The 16,839-nt window shown below is 28.7% G+C and overlaps 1 protein-coding gene across 1 annotated transcript in view; it reads right to left on the bottom strand.

Moving 5' to 3' along the window:
- LOC136091285 (TNF receptor-associated factor 5-like) overlaps positions 1–14,618 on the bottom strand; it is a 138,562-nt gene extending 123,944 nt beyond the window's left edge. Inside the window, exons 1-2 of the mRNA XM_065818648.1 lie at positions 14,565–14,618; positions 14,379–14,487 (exon numbers count right to left, since the gene is read on the bottom strand). The gene's annotated coding sequence lies outside the window, so the exon portion shown is untranslated. The remainder of the gene's footprint in view (positions 1–14,378; positions 14,488–14,564) is intronic.
- Between the last annotated feature and the right edge of the window lie 2,221 nt (positions 14,619–16,839).

The raw sequence follows: 16,839 nt of genomic DNA, 5'->3' as shown, positions 1-16,839 counted from the left end.
ATAGCTGTGTTCTTTATAGACTATTTATTGTTTTAGCCGGTTTTGTTTTCATCTATTCCAAAGGCATATGTCACAAGCAATGAGGTATCAAATGCAACAATACGAGAAAGAAATGCTATAGTCAAAAGAAATATAGAAGTTGTGTCAGGAACATCTATCTTTGCAGTTTGTTGACAGTCCTCAAAGCTCCTGAAATCGTTCCTTTCAGAAGTAAAAAAAATATATTGCCAAACTGTAACATTTAAGTCACAATTAGTGCAACTAAGATGGTAGCTATTAAAGCTTAAAAATTTATCTAGGTTTTTATTTTCTGCAAGTGTTTAAGTTAGTTGAAAACATTATTTATTTTTATAGCATAGCTTATATATATATATATATATATATATATATATATATATATATATATATATATATATATATATATATATATATATATATATATATATATATATATATATATATATACACTTGTTTGCTGAACCACGATAAAACAGCATGAAATGCTCAGATGAGTATGAGGTTTTTATAAATAAACAAAAGCATTTGTGGAATATTCAAAGAGCATTTCAATATTGAAGATCAAATTAAATAAATAACGATGTCGTGTATTAGCTGCAGTAAACAATTCAGATGGTGTAGATGATGTTCAATCTCTCTACTTGACAGAAATTAAGCTACTTAACAATGAAAAAGAAAAAAGGAAATTAATGGACCGTTAGTTTATAATCATAATTTCTAGTAGTTAAGTTGGTAAAAAACAATAAATGTTTCACTATAATAATCTAAGTACTTTGAATTTCACTTTTTTCCAACAAAAATTTTTTATTTAACTGAAAATAAGATTAACTGCAGTGTAATTAGGACTTTGAAAGTCTATTTATATTAAAAACATTTAATTGAAAAACGAAGAAAAAACAAAACAAGCATTTAAAAAACGAAAAAAAATCCTCACTTCCTCCACCATTATTGTCATACCCTGTTCTATTATGCATTCAAGAGTAGTATTTAAGATTGCAAATAGTGAACTTATTCAACATTAGTAATGCTGCTTTCTTTTTAAATTTATATAAACTAAAAAAAAATGCTATTTATATCCATTAATAATACCAATTAATAAGACACAAATTTAAATGTTTTTAATCAAGTAAGTTCATTCATGAAATGCTAATGTTAGCAATTAGAATGCCTTCTTTAATGTTAGACAAATCAACCTTAATTGTTAATAACGGTGACTTAGCAATGAGAGCAAAAATGCTTTTGGCCCCGGGCACAAGTGGTTTTAAAGGCTCAGAAAAAATAAAAAATTAAAAAAAGTTTTTTAATTTAAAAATGTAATAAAAATTTTATTTATTTTTGTCCATGGCTTTACAATCATTGCAAAGTCACTGGTTTAAGGACTATAAAATCTATTGATGTTATGCTTAGTATTTTGTGTTTGTTTTTAGACAAGTTAATTCTCTCAACTTAATTCTCCGCACAGCAACCTTGTTCGTCAGGGTTCGTTGTTCGGTGTTTTAGAACTAACAAGTACGAAATTGTTAACTAATAAATAATAGATCGCAAATAATGATTTTACAATTTTTTATTTTAAATTACTTCTTTTTAAAGACCTTGAATACTTTGGTTATGCAACTCTATTGCTAAGTTTATATATGATGAAGGGTATTCAGGGACAATTGTTCATATGAAATCAATTGAGGTTAGCAACCAACACAAGCAGCTATTTGATAAATTTGCTCAGTGTTATATCATATTTTATTCCAGAAATATTATTTCAACTGAAAATTAGGTACTTTAAGTAAGTTTCACTTATTATTTTTATAAAGAAAAATAGATAAATCTTATTTCTGATTTTTTTATCAACTTTTAGTTACATTGATATTTAAATTGTTAAGAAATAAAAGAAGATGAACGAATTGATGTAACTTTATTGGGAAAATTTGCCCCAGGCCTCAGTTTTGCCAAAATTGCATATGTTGGAACGTCACGCTATTCCAATTTTTAAGAAAAATGCAAAGCGGGATTTAGGCTTTATGGCGAACAAGGCGGTTATTCAATACACATTGTGTTCATTAAACTAAAAAATATCTATCAATCCATACATTGTCGTCCAACAGTGCAATTGAAAAGTATTCTTAAATCTGTTTAACTTATGCAAACCCAGAAAAGAAGCGACTTAAGCCACGTGTAAAAAAAGAAAATTTATTAAGAAAATTACCTAAATACCTAACATCTGATTCCGCTAAGAAAGGAGTATTTATTTTTTAATATAATCATATTGTGCTAAAAGCATTATTGTTTTCATCGTAGTCAAAATATAAGAAATAAAGTCTCCGAGCAAGAGAAATTAACAACGGTTATTTTCATAGCGACAGGCTTAAAAAAAGCATTATTTAGTATAAAATAAATTTTGAGTTATAGGCGCTAAATAAATAACACAATAATTTTTTTATTCGTTTTTATTTATAAACATTCATAAGCTACTGCGTTATTTTTTTAAACATTACACAAAATGGGCTACAATGTCAGTTGTTACGGGGGAGGGTTGGGTTCACAGTGCCAATATTACAAAAAATTTAAATGTCAGAAGAGTAATCCTATAACATGCAATAATCCTGATAATATGCAACTCAGACCGTGTATAAAATTAAAAAAAAACATTTTTTTAAAATGTTTAAAATTCAATGCTCATTGGTTATTTTATTTAAAATTTATTTTCGATTTAGAAAAAATATGCTTTGATAAACATTAAAACTCAATATTGACTCAATATTAATAAGTCAACTTGATGCCTATTTTGGTTGATTATATACAATATTTAACCTAATTGTTTTGCAACCTTAAAACTTGATATTGTATCAATACCTTAATATTTTTCTTACCATTGAACTGTAAAACATTATAATTTTGTTTCTTAATCACTTACAATAACCAAATGAAGTTGCCAAACGGTACTAAAAGTAAAAGAATTTTGGTGTTACAAAGAGAATCTTAAATAACAAATTTACTTTGGCGCTATAAGGAGCAAACTTAAATATTTTTATGGTTTTTTCTTTTCTAAAATAAAACTTTAAAAAACTTGTTATCCTCGTACTTAAAAGCAACTGAATTATTTTTTTAACTTAAAATGATTTTCAGACACAAGTGATGTTTACAATCAGAAATTGCAGCTGCTCAATGAGAGAAAAACCATGGAGAGGAAAATAAAGGTGCAATGCCAGCCTGAAACCATGAAGTTACATTACAAGTGCATTTGTCAGCAGGAAGACAAAAAATTTCTACCCAAGGAACATCCCCAGTAAACACACTAACGTCTACTAAACGTCAAAACAACGTTTCAACATAACGTTCAGATTTGGTCATTTATCCGTTTAGAATGAAATCCAGATTAACGTTTAGAACAAATGTCCATAAAACGTCTATATTCAAAGGTATTTTAGACGTCTATTATAGGATTATTATACGTAAATAAAGCGTATAAATTTTGTTTAATTTACGTTTAAATCAAGTCTAATTAACGTAAATAAAGCGTTTAGATTTAGTCTAAGTAAACGTATATTAAATTTGTCTATTAGTTTCTTTGATTTAGTTAACGTAAATTTAATTTATTTAAGTTTTAAAACTAATAAAAGTTAAAATTACGTTATAACTTTTTAACTTTATATAAGTAATAAGAGATATACAGGTCGTGAAATTTATAAATAGGATATAGTTATAAAAGTAATGCAATTTATAAATAAGACATAGTTATAAAAGACCTGATCTTATTTTTTATATTTTTTATAACTATTATAATATGTTTATAAACTTTTATACTATACTACGTATACTAAACTCTTATTTTATAAAACTATATATAAAGTTATAAACTTATATAAAACACTTTCATATTGTGGGGATTTAGAAAAAAAATGTTTGTGCACTATACTTCGCAGGTCAGAAATTGGCCTTTTAGGTTTGATTTTGGAACACCCCAAATATTTATATAGATTCTTTATAACAAACCTTTAAGCTTCACAGAACTGTAAAAATTAAAGTCCTGCAGGTGGCACATTTTCTGAAAAACCATTTAAAGTGGGGGGACCTACAAAATTTCATGTTCAAGTAAAAAAACTTCCTGAAATAGTGCAAACCTTAATTTATTGCATACTAATACTAACATCAAATAATGATTTTCTGCCAAAAAAAAATTAAAAATAAAATCTAGGAACATGGAATACACAACGTTTTTGGGGCACCGACCCCAAATGGGGCAAATAAAAAAATTAAAATTTTTTTTGTGCAATCTCATAGGTAATCTAATTTTGTTCATAAAACTCAAATTTAAAAAAAATATAAAATTACAGTTCAAGAGTTATGACCAAAAAACTTTTGATCCCCCTCCCCTTTTCAAAAAAACTAGAAAGTTTGAAATTTTAAATAACCATAACTTCTAAAGTGCACATAGTTTTATCTATGAACCTTGAAAATTGTCAATGAATTTCTATTTGGGCTAAGAATAAAAAAAAATATTTTTTCAAATGCGTAAGCCCCCTCAAACGGGGCAGTTTTCTTAAATTTTGGGGTACTCTGGTTCGAAGGCTTAAATCGCAGCTATTTTTAGGACAGATTTGTTATTTATGACCATACTATGACTTTGTGTAAAAATATTTTGTTCTTCAAAATGCCAAATAATTGTAAGCCCGTTTACTTTTAGTAAATATTTTTTGTTTAGATTCACTAAAGAATATTCCATAAAACATCAATAACAACATGTTCATGCTGGAAAAAGTTTCAGCAATTCGTTTACTTCTTTCACCATGCTTCGAGCTAAGGACAGAGACATTAAATCGGTTTACAACAAACTTCATTTTTTGGTGCGAGGCTTCTGTTGATTGTTCATTGTATCTTGAAAGAGAGCAGCTGTGCATATCTATGAAGGCTCCAAGATGAGCGCTTATGGCATGTACTTTCCATGTCACGCTGAGACTTTTATTCAAGAACTAAAATATATAAGTATTTATAATGAAATTATTCAAATTTAAAGAAGTTATTAAACATAACGAGTTTTTATTGTACTCACTTCTGAACAGTATGTTTGAGAATGTTCAAAACTTCTTGTAAAGTCTTGGATAAGCTTGTGATACTCTGGATCTAGTGGTTTACTAAATGTACCAGTAACAACTCTGTCAAACATCCTTAATGTATCAACTAAAGGGAAAAACTTTATTGGAATTCGTGATGCAAGATTGTCTACATTTTTCAATATTGCTCTTGAAACATTACCGTCATATGTACCTCCGTGATAACCTTTCCGTATAACACCAAGACTATTAACCCAATCTTTTAAACCTTCCCAGAGTGGTATAATATAATTACAAATGTGGTTTACCAAACCCATGAGAAGATGAAGTTTGGTAAAGGCACTATGCTTATTACTAGCTTCTCAGGATCGTCTTCCTTTATAAGACAAGGCTTCACAACATTCTGAATAAAAATAAATGGAACACGATAGTTTTGTATCAAAAGCTTTTTATTAGATTACAAATATATAAATAACGGTAACCTTAAAATTCATTATTTGTTTCTCAGGAAAACCTGCATCAGCATACTAGCGGTAATAGTTATCTAGGTCTCCGAAGCTTCTAAGTTGACCAGATTTCAGAACAGCTTCCCCATCTCACCAGGCACAACTGTATTTTCCACCATGAGTCTATAAATATTTTTTAGTTATATAAATAGTTATATATATATACAAAATTTATTTCCTTTATAGAATAAATTTCAAGGTTTTTAAGTAATTTAATTACCGAAATTCCCAACAAAATGTTTATGAGTTTAAGGTCAGATGTAAGAGAATATTTACAATTATGAAGTTGAAGTTTTTCTGTTAATAATGTGAGGTTGCTATGTGTTTCTTGCATATCTTCACAGTATGCCAATACAAGCGCAGAATTTATTCCAGAGTAAGTTCCCCTATCATTCCGGTCATTCTGTCTGTGTTGGTTTGGGTTAAAAAAGTTTGCAATAACTTTCATTGAACCTCCACCTAAGGTGTTTTTATTTACTCATTATTCTTTAAATTTATAGTTTATTATCCATCTATATTATTACAAATCAAATGCTCATACCTGAATCTGTATCTACTCTTACATAAGTACTAAAGAGATCTTGCTTTCTGTACTCAATTACAAAGTCAATATACTCTGTAATATCTTTTACATAAACTAAATCCCTTTTTACATTATTTATTACACCTTTCTTTTTTTCCTCAAAGGAAACGTTTTCTAAAGCATAGAAGTTCTTAAGTATTTTTGTTTTATCATCCAATTTCTTTTCTATATTACTTTTAAACTTAACTCCATTTTTTTGGAAGGTCTTCAAGAGTACATTAGTTTTGAACTGAGTCAGTTGCAAACAAACCACTAACTTGTTAAATTCAGAAAATGGTATTTCTATCGGTTTCGTACAAGTTTGACCTAAAGTTATAGGGACTCTAGTACCACCTATATAATTGACAAAAATTTAGAAAGGCAAAACATTTTCAAATATATAAAAAGAAAGCAAGTTTTTTAACATTATACCAGTCGAATACAACATTTCTTCACCTTTTTCCATTTCATTATTGGAATATAAACCTTTCAGAATATTGGACACTACTTGGCCTTGAACCTATGCAATACAGTGAAAGCTGTAAAACCTAACTATTTTACAAATGAGATAATAATAATAAGAAACATTCTGATTTAAAAAATTAGTTGTAATAATAGTATTTAGATAAATATTTTACTTTAACATCTTTATTTAATACATAAGTTGCCAGATTATTTGATTGCTTTCTAGGGTAGCATTTATGGCGTATACCTTTACCAATAACGTGAAAACATTTTTGACAAATCTTTAAGCAAGCAACATTTGAACTCTTGTTAACACCAACTTTTTCTGAAATTATATTATTTTTGTTTTATTTGTTTATATTTATTTAAAGAACTGTTTAATGAATTTAATTTTAACTAATTTTTAAAAAAGAAGCATAATATAGAACCTGAGATTTTATTAGTTGCCAATTTACAAATTTTACATTTTTTGCAGCTCCTATTGCAGTAGAAATTGCTTAAAGTTTCCTTGTTCCATTTCTGTTTAACAAATGTTGAAGGAGGTTTTCCAGCTTTAACCAAGTACAAGTTTCTTTTACACGTAAGGCATAGTCCAGCTGGATACTTCATTACTTTCATACTATAGTCATTGTGACAATGCTTTACAGCAAGCCTTTCCAAGTTTTCTGTAACTGGAATACACTTAGTGTTTTTAGTAAAGCAACAAGCACAGACTAAAAGTCTGTTTAACTTATGAGATCTTTTGAACTTAAATCCTTCTTTCGACATTAAATGAGGCATTATGAATTCTTTAATTTTAATACTTACTAAAATTATTAATAGTTTATCAAAATTTATAAGTGAACTTTAATTAAATAAATTTATATTAATTTCTTCTAATTTAAATAAATCAAATTACTTTGTTGGAATGTTATTAGTCATCATTATTTATATCTATCAAATCTTTAAATAACAATAAACAACTAACAAGTAGTAATAAATATTGAGTAATACGTACTAACAAAAGCTGAGCTAAGTTGATCTTTATATTACTAAATATATTATTTTTTATGTAAATCTTGGTATTAATAAAAAAGAGAAGTATCCCAAAAATAGCTGCGATTTAAGCTTTCGAACAAGAGTACCCCAAAATTCAGGAAAACTGCCCTGTTTGAGGGGGCTTACGCATTTGAAAAAATATTTTTGTTAGTTCATAGCCCAAATAGAAATTCATTGACAATTTTCAAGTTTCATAAAACAACTATGTGCACTTTAGAAGTTATGGTTATTTAAAATTTCAAACTTTCTAATTTTTTTGGAAGGGGAGGGGGATCAAAAGTTTTTTGGTCATAACTCTTGAACTGTAATTTTATATTTTTTTTAAATTTGAGTTTTATGAACAAAATTAGATTACCTATGAGATTGCACAAAAAAAATTTTAATTTTTTTATTTGCCCCATTTGGGGTCGGTGCCCCAAAAACGTTGTGTATTCCATGTTCCTAGATTTTATTTTTAATTTTTTTTTGGCAGAAAATCATTATTTGATGTTAGTATTAGTATGCAATAAATTAAGGTTTGCACTATTTCAGGAAGTTTCTTTACTTGAACATGAAATTTTGTAGGTCCCCCCACTTTAAATGGTTTTTCAGAAAATGTGCCACCTGCAGGACTTTAATTTTTACAGTTCTGTGAAGCTTAAAGGTTTGTTATAAAGAATCTATATAAATATTTGGGGTGTTCCAAAATCAAACCTAAAAGGCTAATTTCTAACCTGTGACTTGTTTATGTTTCGATAATTAAAAAAAATTAAATAATCAAGTTTTTAACAGTGGAAATATTGTATTAAAAAATTTCTATCAAATATTTCTTAAGTTTAATCTCATTAGCTGAAAATAAAAGTTTACATTAGGATTAAGTCAAAGATTACTTATAAAATTAATAAACTCATAAACAAATATTTTGGATCACTGGTTTATGCGTTATCAATAATTGTCCTAGAATACCGTCTACCACTTGTATATCATGCACCTGTTTGTGTAACATCTTTCACATTCTTATCCTGATCGTCTGATTTCGTAACCTGATTTGAAACCGCAAAAAACTAGAGTAATGTAGTTAGCATTTTAAATATACATTCATAAATCAAAATTGGAAATACACAGAACATCTTTACATAATAGAGAATTTTCTGAATGGAAGATTCCGAAATTTCCTGTATCATCCATGTTTATTTTTGATATTAAAAATTTCGGAATGTCGCGTCATTATGCAGTGGCTTTTACCAGCTCTGTTCTACCAATTTTCTTTAGCTAATGTAACTAAATTAAGCTAAAATGCATCTAAAATAAAAAAAAAAAATATTATTAATTTATTAAACGTCTTGATTAATGCAAAGATGAACACCTACTGTTACACCATCATAATAGCGTTTACAAAATAAATTTAAACTGTTTATAAAACTTAAGAAAAACGTTCTTGCAGCAGGACTTTCATAACGTGAGACCAGCAACTCATATTTTTTAACTGTGTCAATGTTGCAATCAATAATTTCTAAATCATCTGAGTCCATTAATTTGTTGGCATTTAAGAAGGTAGATTGTCGCGATAAGAGAGTCTTAACTTTCATGAATTAAAATGGTGCTCCCGACACTCGTTCATTATTTATTAAACAGTCGTTTTGCTTTCAGTTGTTGTACGGAAGTGAGTCTTGAAAACGCATCTAAATTAATTACTTAGCCAATAAAAAGTAATTTAAAAATGCTTTTTTTTAATTTCGTTTTAATTATGCCTATTTAAACCGCGTGATTTAAGCTGTTATGTGAGTCTTTTGACCAATGGCTATATTTCTATTTTATGATATAATAAACGTTTATTAAACGTCGATCAAACGTTTAGAATAATAACTTATATTAGTCATTATTGCAAAGGTTTGATTAACGTTTAATAAACGTATAAATTACAAGATTTAGAGCGTAGATTTTAGATCTATAAATGTTTAGGTTTAATTAAGGTCGATTAAAGGTTTACAATATTGACTAATGTAAGTCGATATTCTAAACGTTAGATCGACGTTTAGTAAACGTATATATAAAAAAGTTTGAAATATGCATTTGAAATCAAGCTTCGATTTTTAGTCAATAATAGGTCGCTAAACGTTTTATCTATTTTTCGACCGATTTCAACATAATATTGACCAATTCTGAACCAATCTGTGTTTAATGGGTCATGAAGAAAATCACCGAAAAAGTCCTCGTACGATAATTTAGGGATTCTGATGATGAAGAATAAAATAATAATTTTAGAGAGATCAAACTGTGATCAAAAACACTTTAAGGGGAATGTGGAGAAACTGAGCACTCAAATTTATTTTGTACAACCTATGTACACTTTTAAATGTTACTACTTTGACTTGCGTTTTTGTTAACATTTTTCTTTTGTAGAAACGATAATCGAGACAAGTATGATATTCTATTACATAATCCCTATTATATAATATTTGGTCCAATTAGAAGCATTGGGTGTGGTTGTTAGGTATCTCACGAAGCTTAGTCGGGAGAGAATTCGTACTTCTGGGCTACAGCGTTGATTATAGTATAATTGACATTATCATTAGTCTGTAACATTAAAACCGAAAACACGTTTTTATTTTCAAATAGTTTTTATTTTTATCTTGCCTTATATTTATTGGACTGGGCTTCAAAAAATGCATTTATTATAGTGGTGTAGTCTAGAAAATAATTGGAAAGGACAAGACCTGGAATATTGAACAAATAAAGAAAGCAGTTGCTTGGGGCGAAAAACAATTTCCGAGAGGGCGCCTTCAAAAAGCTCCGTACTTTGCTTTTACAGGATCCATTTTCTTTATGGTCAGAGTGCTTATAAAACTCACTATGCCACTTTGAGCGCTGTAAGATTTTGTTAGTCCGGCCCTGGATTACAGTCAGGGTCACTCTAACCCTGACCCTAAGCCTAACCCTAATCCTAACCCTGAAATTACTCCTATAATCTCCTATTCTTATGTGAAAATTAGCCATATGGCATTAAAAACTTACCCACAACTTACTTTTGAAAGTCATTTTGAAAAAATACAAAAATGGGGTGATTTTCCCACTTAACAAATCAAACCTAGTTCAAACAACAAAACATTGCGTAACAACAAAAATAAAAAATGGAGAATATTTAAAGTACTTTGAATAAGTTTTTGTTTCCATTGACATCAACATTGGTAGTTTTTGCAAAAATTATGGTTTCACTGCTCTACGTGTTTATAATAATAGTAGTTAAATATTGTAAATGATGATTTATGGTATCAAAAGCTTTGGACAGATCAATAAAAACTCCTAATGTAAAACAATCTTCTTCATAGGCATTCTGAAGTTGGAGGAATATTTCTTAACAAATTAAAGCTAACGTAACCAAAAAAGCTACCTAATTTTTTAGCCATTAGGTTTTTAACACAAATTAAATGGCAAAACGTTATTTTGATTTTTATTTTAACCAATTGTTTCACTAATTGATCTTATCACCGTGCAACTATTTCTTTAATTGGTACAGAGTTCTTTAATTGGTAAAATTTCTTTAATTGGTCTTATCACGAGCAATTAGTTCTTTTATTGGTAAAAAACTATTTAATTGGTAAAGAACTACTTAATTGGTAAAGAATGATTTAATTGGTAAAGAATTATTTCTTTAATTGGTCTTATAACCGAGCACTGCAGAAAACAACTTAGCTAAGAAGTTCACGCCTCTTTCCTTACCAATATCGCTTATTGAGCTAGATCGAGTTTCGAGCCTCAAATCTCTTGGTTCTAAAACCTTAAACCTATGCTAACCCTGACCATGTATAGTTTTAATCCCCCTAATTTTTGACATAAGTACAAACATGCAAATGCTTTGAGTTCACTGCATGTCTGGAAGTTACACTTCTCGAGAACCAAAATATGCTAGATCCGTCAACCAGATCATGATAAGGAAAACTTCCTCTTTGGGTTCTAAGAGGAAGTCAAACAAGAACTTATACTTAGGGTTTAGAATGTTGTAACTTTAATTGTAAAAATTCAATTCGATAACATATTCCAAAACAACAACATTGTATTATAAAACCAGAGATGTAGTTAAAACATTATTTATTATTTTTGTATTGATGTGATGAAAAGCATTCAAAATAACTATAGTACTATTTTTGTTCTAACAATACATTGAAATTCTAAAACTATTGTATTGCTGTGATGTAAAACAATTACAATAACTTTTTTATTGTACCGCAGAGATGAAAAACAATTTCAGTAGCTATTATATTAACGTTATGAAAAGCAATTATAATAAGGATTGTGGTGTATTATATTAATATTTCAATAACTATTGTATTTTAAAGTATTTAGATTCTTTTGCCGCGCATTTATTATTATTTTGGCTCTAGAAAGTTCAGAGACGCCCGTTACGCTTGTTTTTAGCAGCCCTTTACTTATATAATTTTATTTATTTTGAGAAGCGAAGTGAAGCCAGGAAAGCCAAATAAGTATATACATTACGTATACATTATAATTTTTAAATTCAAGGTTGCTTGTGGCACCCGTTTCTAGCAAGACAGTATTACAATAACTGTAAATCACAGGTATTGTTATTGTTTCTGAAATATTCAATACAATAACAATAGTTATTGTTTCTATTATTGTTTTCATTACAATTACAACAGTCTGAACTCTATTTCGTCTGTTGATGGTTGACACCACTTGAAACTTGAGCGTAGTAGCGATTGCAATAATCATTGATTGCAATGATGATTGCAATCATTTCCCAGCAATGATTACAATCGTTGAAATACATAATAAGACCATTTGGCTTAGTTTGTACTTAGTTGGGGCACTTAGGGTTGTTTGCTTTTGCAAAACGTTTACTCACCATAGAAATACCTTTTACATGTTGTTGTCGGTAAGTAGCAAGATGTTAATGTAGATAAGTAGCTCAAGAAATACTTGTGTCTTTTTTAATAACGCCTTCCATGCCATATTTGTGACATTAAAATACTAATCGGATTTTAGTTTTATTTGAGTAAATAACTTGAGATTACATTCTTTGTGAGAGACACCTCGTACTTTCCCGCAATGTAATAATGATTACAAACTTTATCCTAAACATAATGTTCATTGCAGATGCAACATAATGTCGCTTCTGTGAATTAGGCTTGATCGTCCTCAGTCGTAAAAACTTCCGCTAGATTTTTGAAGGCCTTGTTTACTCGTTCTATCTTGATTTGGATGCTAGCTAGAAAGTCATTCTCCGTATTTTCATTGCTGTATAAAACTGGACCATCGGCTTGTCAATAGCTTTGAACTTTTGTACAGCAATAACTGCAAAGTAGTTGCTTTGCTATCAGGCGAGCAGAAATTTTCTTGTAGCTGTAGAGAGCGCTTTCAACACGTTTAAACTTTCAAAATCACTATAGATAAAATACAGACTTTCATTTAGCTGTAATAGCTTTTAAATTTAAGTGTATTTTCCCGGATTTTGGCATCACTGTTCGCTATGCTTTATTGCCAATATCAAAACAATCCTTTTGGTGAGCTTCTAGTAGGTCAGCCCAAGAAAATTGACGTAAACATCTGCAATTGGAGTGCTTCAATTTTTTATTTTTACGAGTGTAGTAAGACATACAGGAAAGGTTTTAGTCAATGTATAGTAAGATTTTTCTTGACCATAATGAATGAGTATTAAGTCAACTTAAAACCTTTTTGATTGCTAATGTGAAAATAATAAATGCCTTATTCGCATCTAAAAACGTTGGCAGATAGTGTACGAATTGTTTAATATTTTTAGCTGAAGCAATTTTTTTGTCCTTAATAACAAATATCATTGTTGTTAAGGACAGGTGCAGCTTTGGACCACATGTTTATGGATTGCCTGACTACAAAATCTGATTGATCATTATCTTAAGTTAAATTTGCGGCGCTGAAATAATCTTTTTCTATATCAGCCTCAAGAAAAAGCTTAACTTTCAGTCAATTTTTATCAATCTCTTTTTTATAACTTAATCTATTTTCGGTGATATTTTGCAAAGTTTTCAAGAGGGTGACGTTTAACCCGCCTTTTATATCTACTAAAATACTTTATATATGCGCGTATACGTGTCTATAAGTTTGTGTTTTAGTGTGTACTTATAGGGTAGATTAAATATTGTCATGTTGAAATAATTCTAAAAGTGATTGTGCTGGATTCAAAAGTTTTGCGAACAAACCGTTTTTAGGGTATAATACTTATGCCCAACTAACATATTTTGGCATCCAAAATTTTTTTTAAAAAACACAGAGATTTTAAAAAAAGTAGCAAAAGTCTCATATTACCCAGACAAAGATAATACGAGCATTTGAAATTAGTTACGAAAAAATAACATTAAGTAAGTAAAGAAATACCTATTCTAAGTTAGAACCAATTTTTAGAATATAATGGTTCCTTATTAACAAAGCTTATCATTAAAAAAATCAAATTTTAAGCATCTTTTTATTGAAGCAATACTACTTTGTTTTACTCAAATATTGATTTTATTAACTCAAACGTTTAAACAATAAAAATACTACTTTTTTGAATTTCAAAAACAGAGATATATTTTTTATCGTTTTAATATAAATTTTAATAACTATGTTTTGCTACTCTTAGTGGCAATTAAAACCGCATCAATTTTAAGACTTTAAAGTAGGTAATAATTATTTCAATAAAAAACACTGCGTTAATTAAGCATGCTCATATTACACAAAAATAATATCTTTAAATGAAGTCAAAAATAAATGTTTGTATGAATTGCTTACCAAACAAAAACAAAACGGATTTCTTGCTTGTAAATTTTTCTTTATGAAAAACTAAATATCTATATTTAAACATCATAATTTTGCACCAGAGATTGTTTCATCTGTAATGCTAATATTTGGACAAAACAAAAAATTAAAAAGCGTTTTAATTAGATAAGAATCGCAAATAACTGCGTATAAACTTACGCTAGTTATACTGCTTTCTATTTTCACCACGTAATGTGAATTCAAAAAATAAAAAGCAACTTAAAATTTACCACTTAAACTATATTCTTATGCTCATATTACCTAGATGCTCATGTTACATTAATACTTTAATTGGTTCTTTAAAAACTTATAGTTTTATATTTGCTTTCTTGAGATTCAAAGTACGTAATGACAAATAATTAAATAACTTTAGAAGGAATGAGAAAAAGGTACTATCTTGTTGTTGAGAATCAAATTAATGTGACATGCCTTATAAAATACATTTAGCCAAGTTCATATTTTTTAAACATATTCACTTCCACCAAAGCTGCGAGCAACGACTAATTGAGTTCGAAGTTACTAAAAGTGAAACAATAATGTTTAAGAAGCAAGAGCATAATTAACAGACAACTTTAAAAATTGCAAATTAAATAAATCGGGAAAACAAGATGAAGGGAGTTAGTCACACAAAACTGGTGTTTTAGGAAAAAAGGAATGCAAACAACCTTTTGGAGCTCTTAGGAATAGTCACAGAAAAAGGATAAGACCTAAATAAATGACGAGTTACACGAGAAAGAGTATTAGTAAATGGCAAAATTTACCTTTTGTTCTGAAACGTCGTCAGTTTCCTGTCAGACTGGAATACTCAATGACAATTAATAAAAGTCAACATTTGACAGAGTTGGTGTATATCTAAAAAAAAACGTGTTTTTCTCCTGGGCAACTGTACGTTGCCTGTTCAAGAGCATTTAATAAATTGTTTTTCAAAATTGATAAGCATACCATTCAAGGTATGGTAGGTGGAAAATGTTACACAAATAATGTTATATTTTCTAATGTTCTTAATTTATAGTCTAGGTTTTTCACATTTCTAAATGTTCATATCTTGCAAGCACAAGCTGTATGATGTATGTAATGACTTTTAGTTATTAATTATACTTTAAATTATCAATTGCACTTTTTATTTATCATTTGTACGTTTTTTTTGTTTAAACATTTGTTCCAAAATTCCATATAAAATTCCAAATGTTGCATTAACAAAATAGCATAAATTTTGATTTATTTAATAAATGTTTTTCAAAATTGTTTTATTTAAATATGCTTAAATTATAAATGATTATTGTTTTAACATTAAACATTTAATTTTTTTTATAAAGAAATATAGAAAATGCAACCATTTTTTGTTATTTTGTCTACTGTTATAACTGCTTTTAAATAGTTATTAGTGTTATAATTCATAGCCAAATGTGTAGAGTTAGGTCGTTAAACTAGCCAAGCAAGTGTGTGTAGTGCTAGGCCGTTAAACTAGCCAAAAAAGTGTTGTGTCTTGCAGTGTATGTAGAGCTAGGCTATTAAACTAGCCAAGCAAGTGCCGTGACTTGCAGTGTGTGTAGAGCTAGGCCGTTAAACTAGCCAAGCAAGTGACTTGCAGTGTGTGAAGAGCTAGACTGTTATGCTAGCCGGCTATTCTTTATAACTAAAAATCTATTTAAAAATAAAAATAAAAATAAAGTAGCAATCAGCAAGGTTACAAACTTTGCCGCCAGAGCTTTAGTTAGCAGAGCTGTGAGACAGCACTTAGTGCCAAAAGGTGTTTGGATCGTCCGTAAGTTACGTAACGCAAACTTATACAATAATATAAAACAGTTTAAAAGTTTTCCCTCGCAGGGTTTTAATATTTAGATAAATTAGCGCATTAAGTTTAATGAAAATTGACGCGTAAAAGAGCTAAATATTTCCAACCTCTGTTTTTAGATATATTTTGCGTTGTGTAATTTATGGACGATCCCTTACTGTTATATTTAATGTCTGTTGTCACGCCTTTTATAGCTATATATATAAAACACATGTCTGTTAATATTTTGTGTTATTTCATCCTACAAATATCTTTAGCTATTTGCTATTGCTTTGCGCAACTGCTGTGATGTTGTTGTTGTAATGTTTTGTGTTGATTGACAGCTTGGGTTAACTTCCCGTGGTGTCTATCGTTAAAAATGATTACAGGTAGTTTCTTTAACTGCTTTTAATTATTCACTAAAAGCTAATATAGCATTTGATATTACTATAATACAATTGTTTATATCTCTTTTTTTTTTATCTTTGGTGTTATTAATATTTTTGCTCTTTGAATGAGATTAAACGAGTTGGCTTTTCATTAAAGATAAAGACATTGGTTTCAAAAATGAACACCATAGCCAAAGTGCTCACAAAATTAAGTAGTTTCTAAAAATCTTTCTATTTTGTCCTTTTTTAATTTTTTTTTTACTTTTTACTT

Source organism: Hydra vulgaris, chromosome 15 (assembly GCF_038396675.1).
Source record: "Hydra vulgaris chromosome 15, alternate assembly HydraT2T_AEP".
In the NCBI taxonomy this organism is placed as follows: domain Eukaryota; kingdom Metazoa; phylum Cnidaria; class Hydrozoa; order Anthoathecata; family Hydridae; genus Hydra; species Hydra vulgaris.
This window is presented reverse-complemented; position numbering and strand designations above follow the sequence as displayed.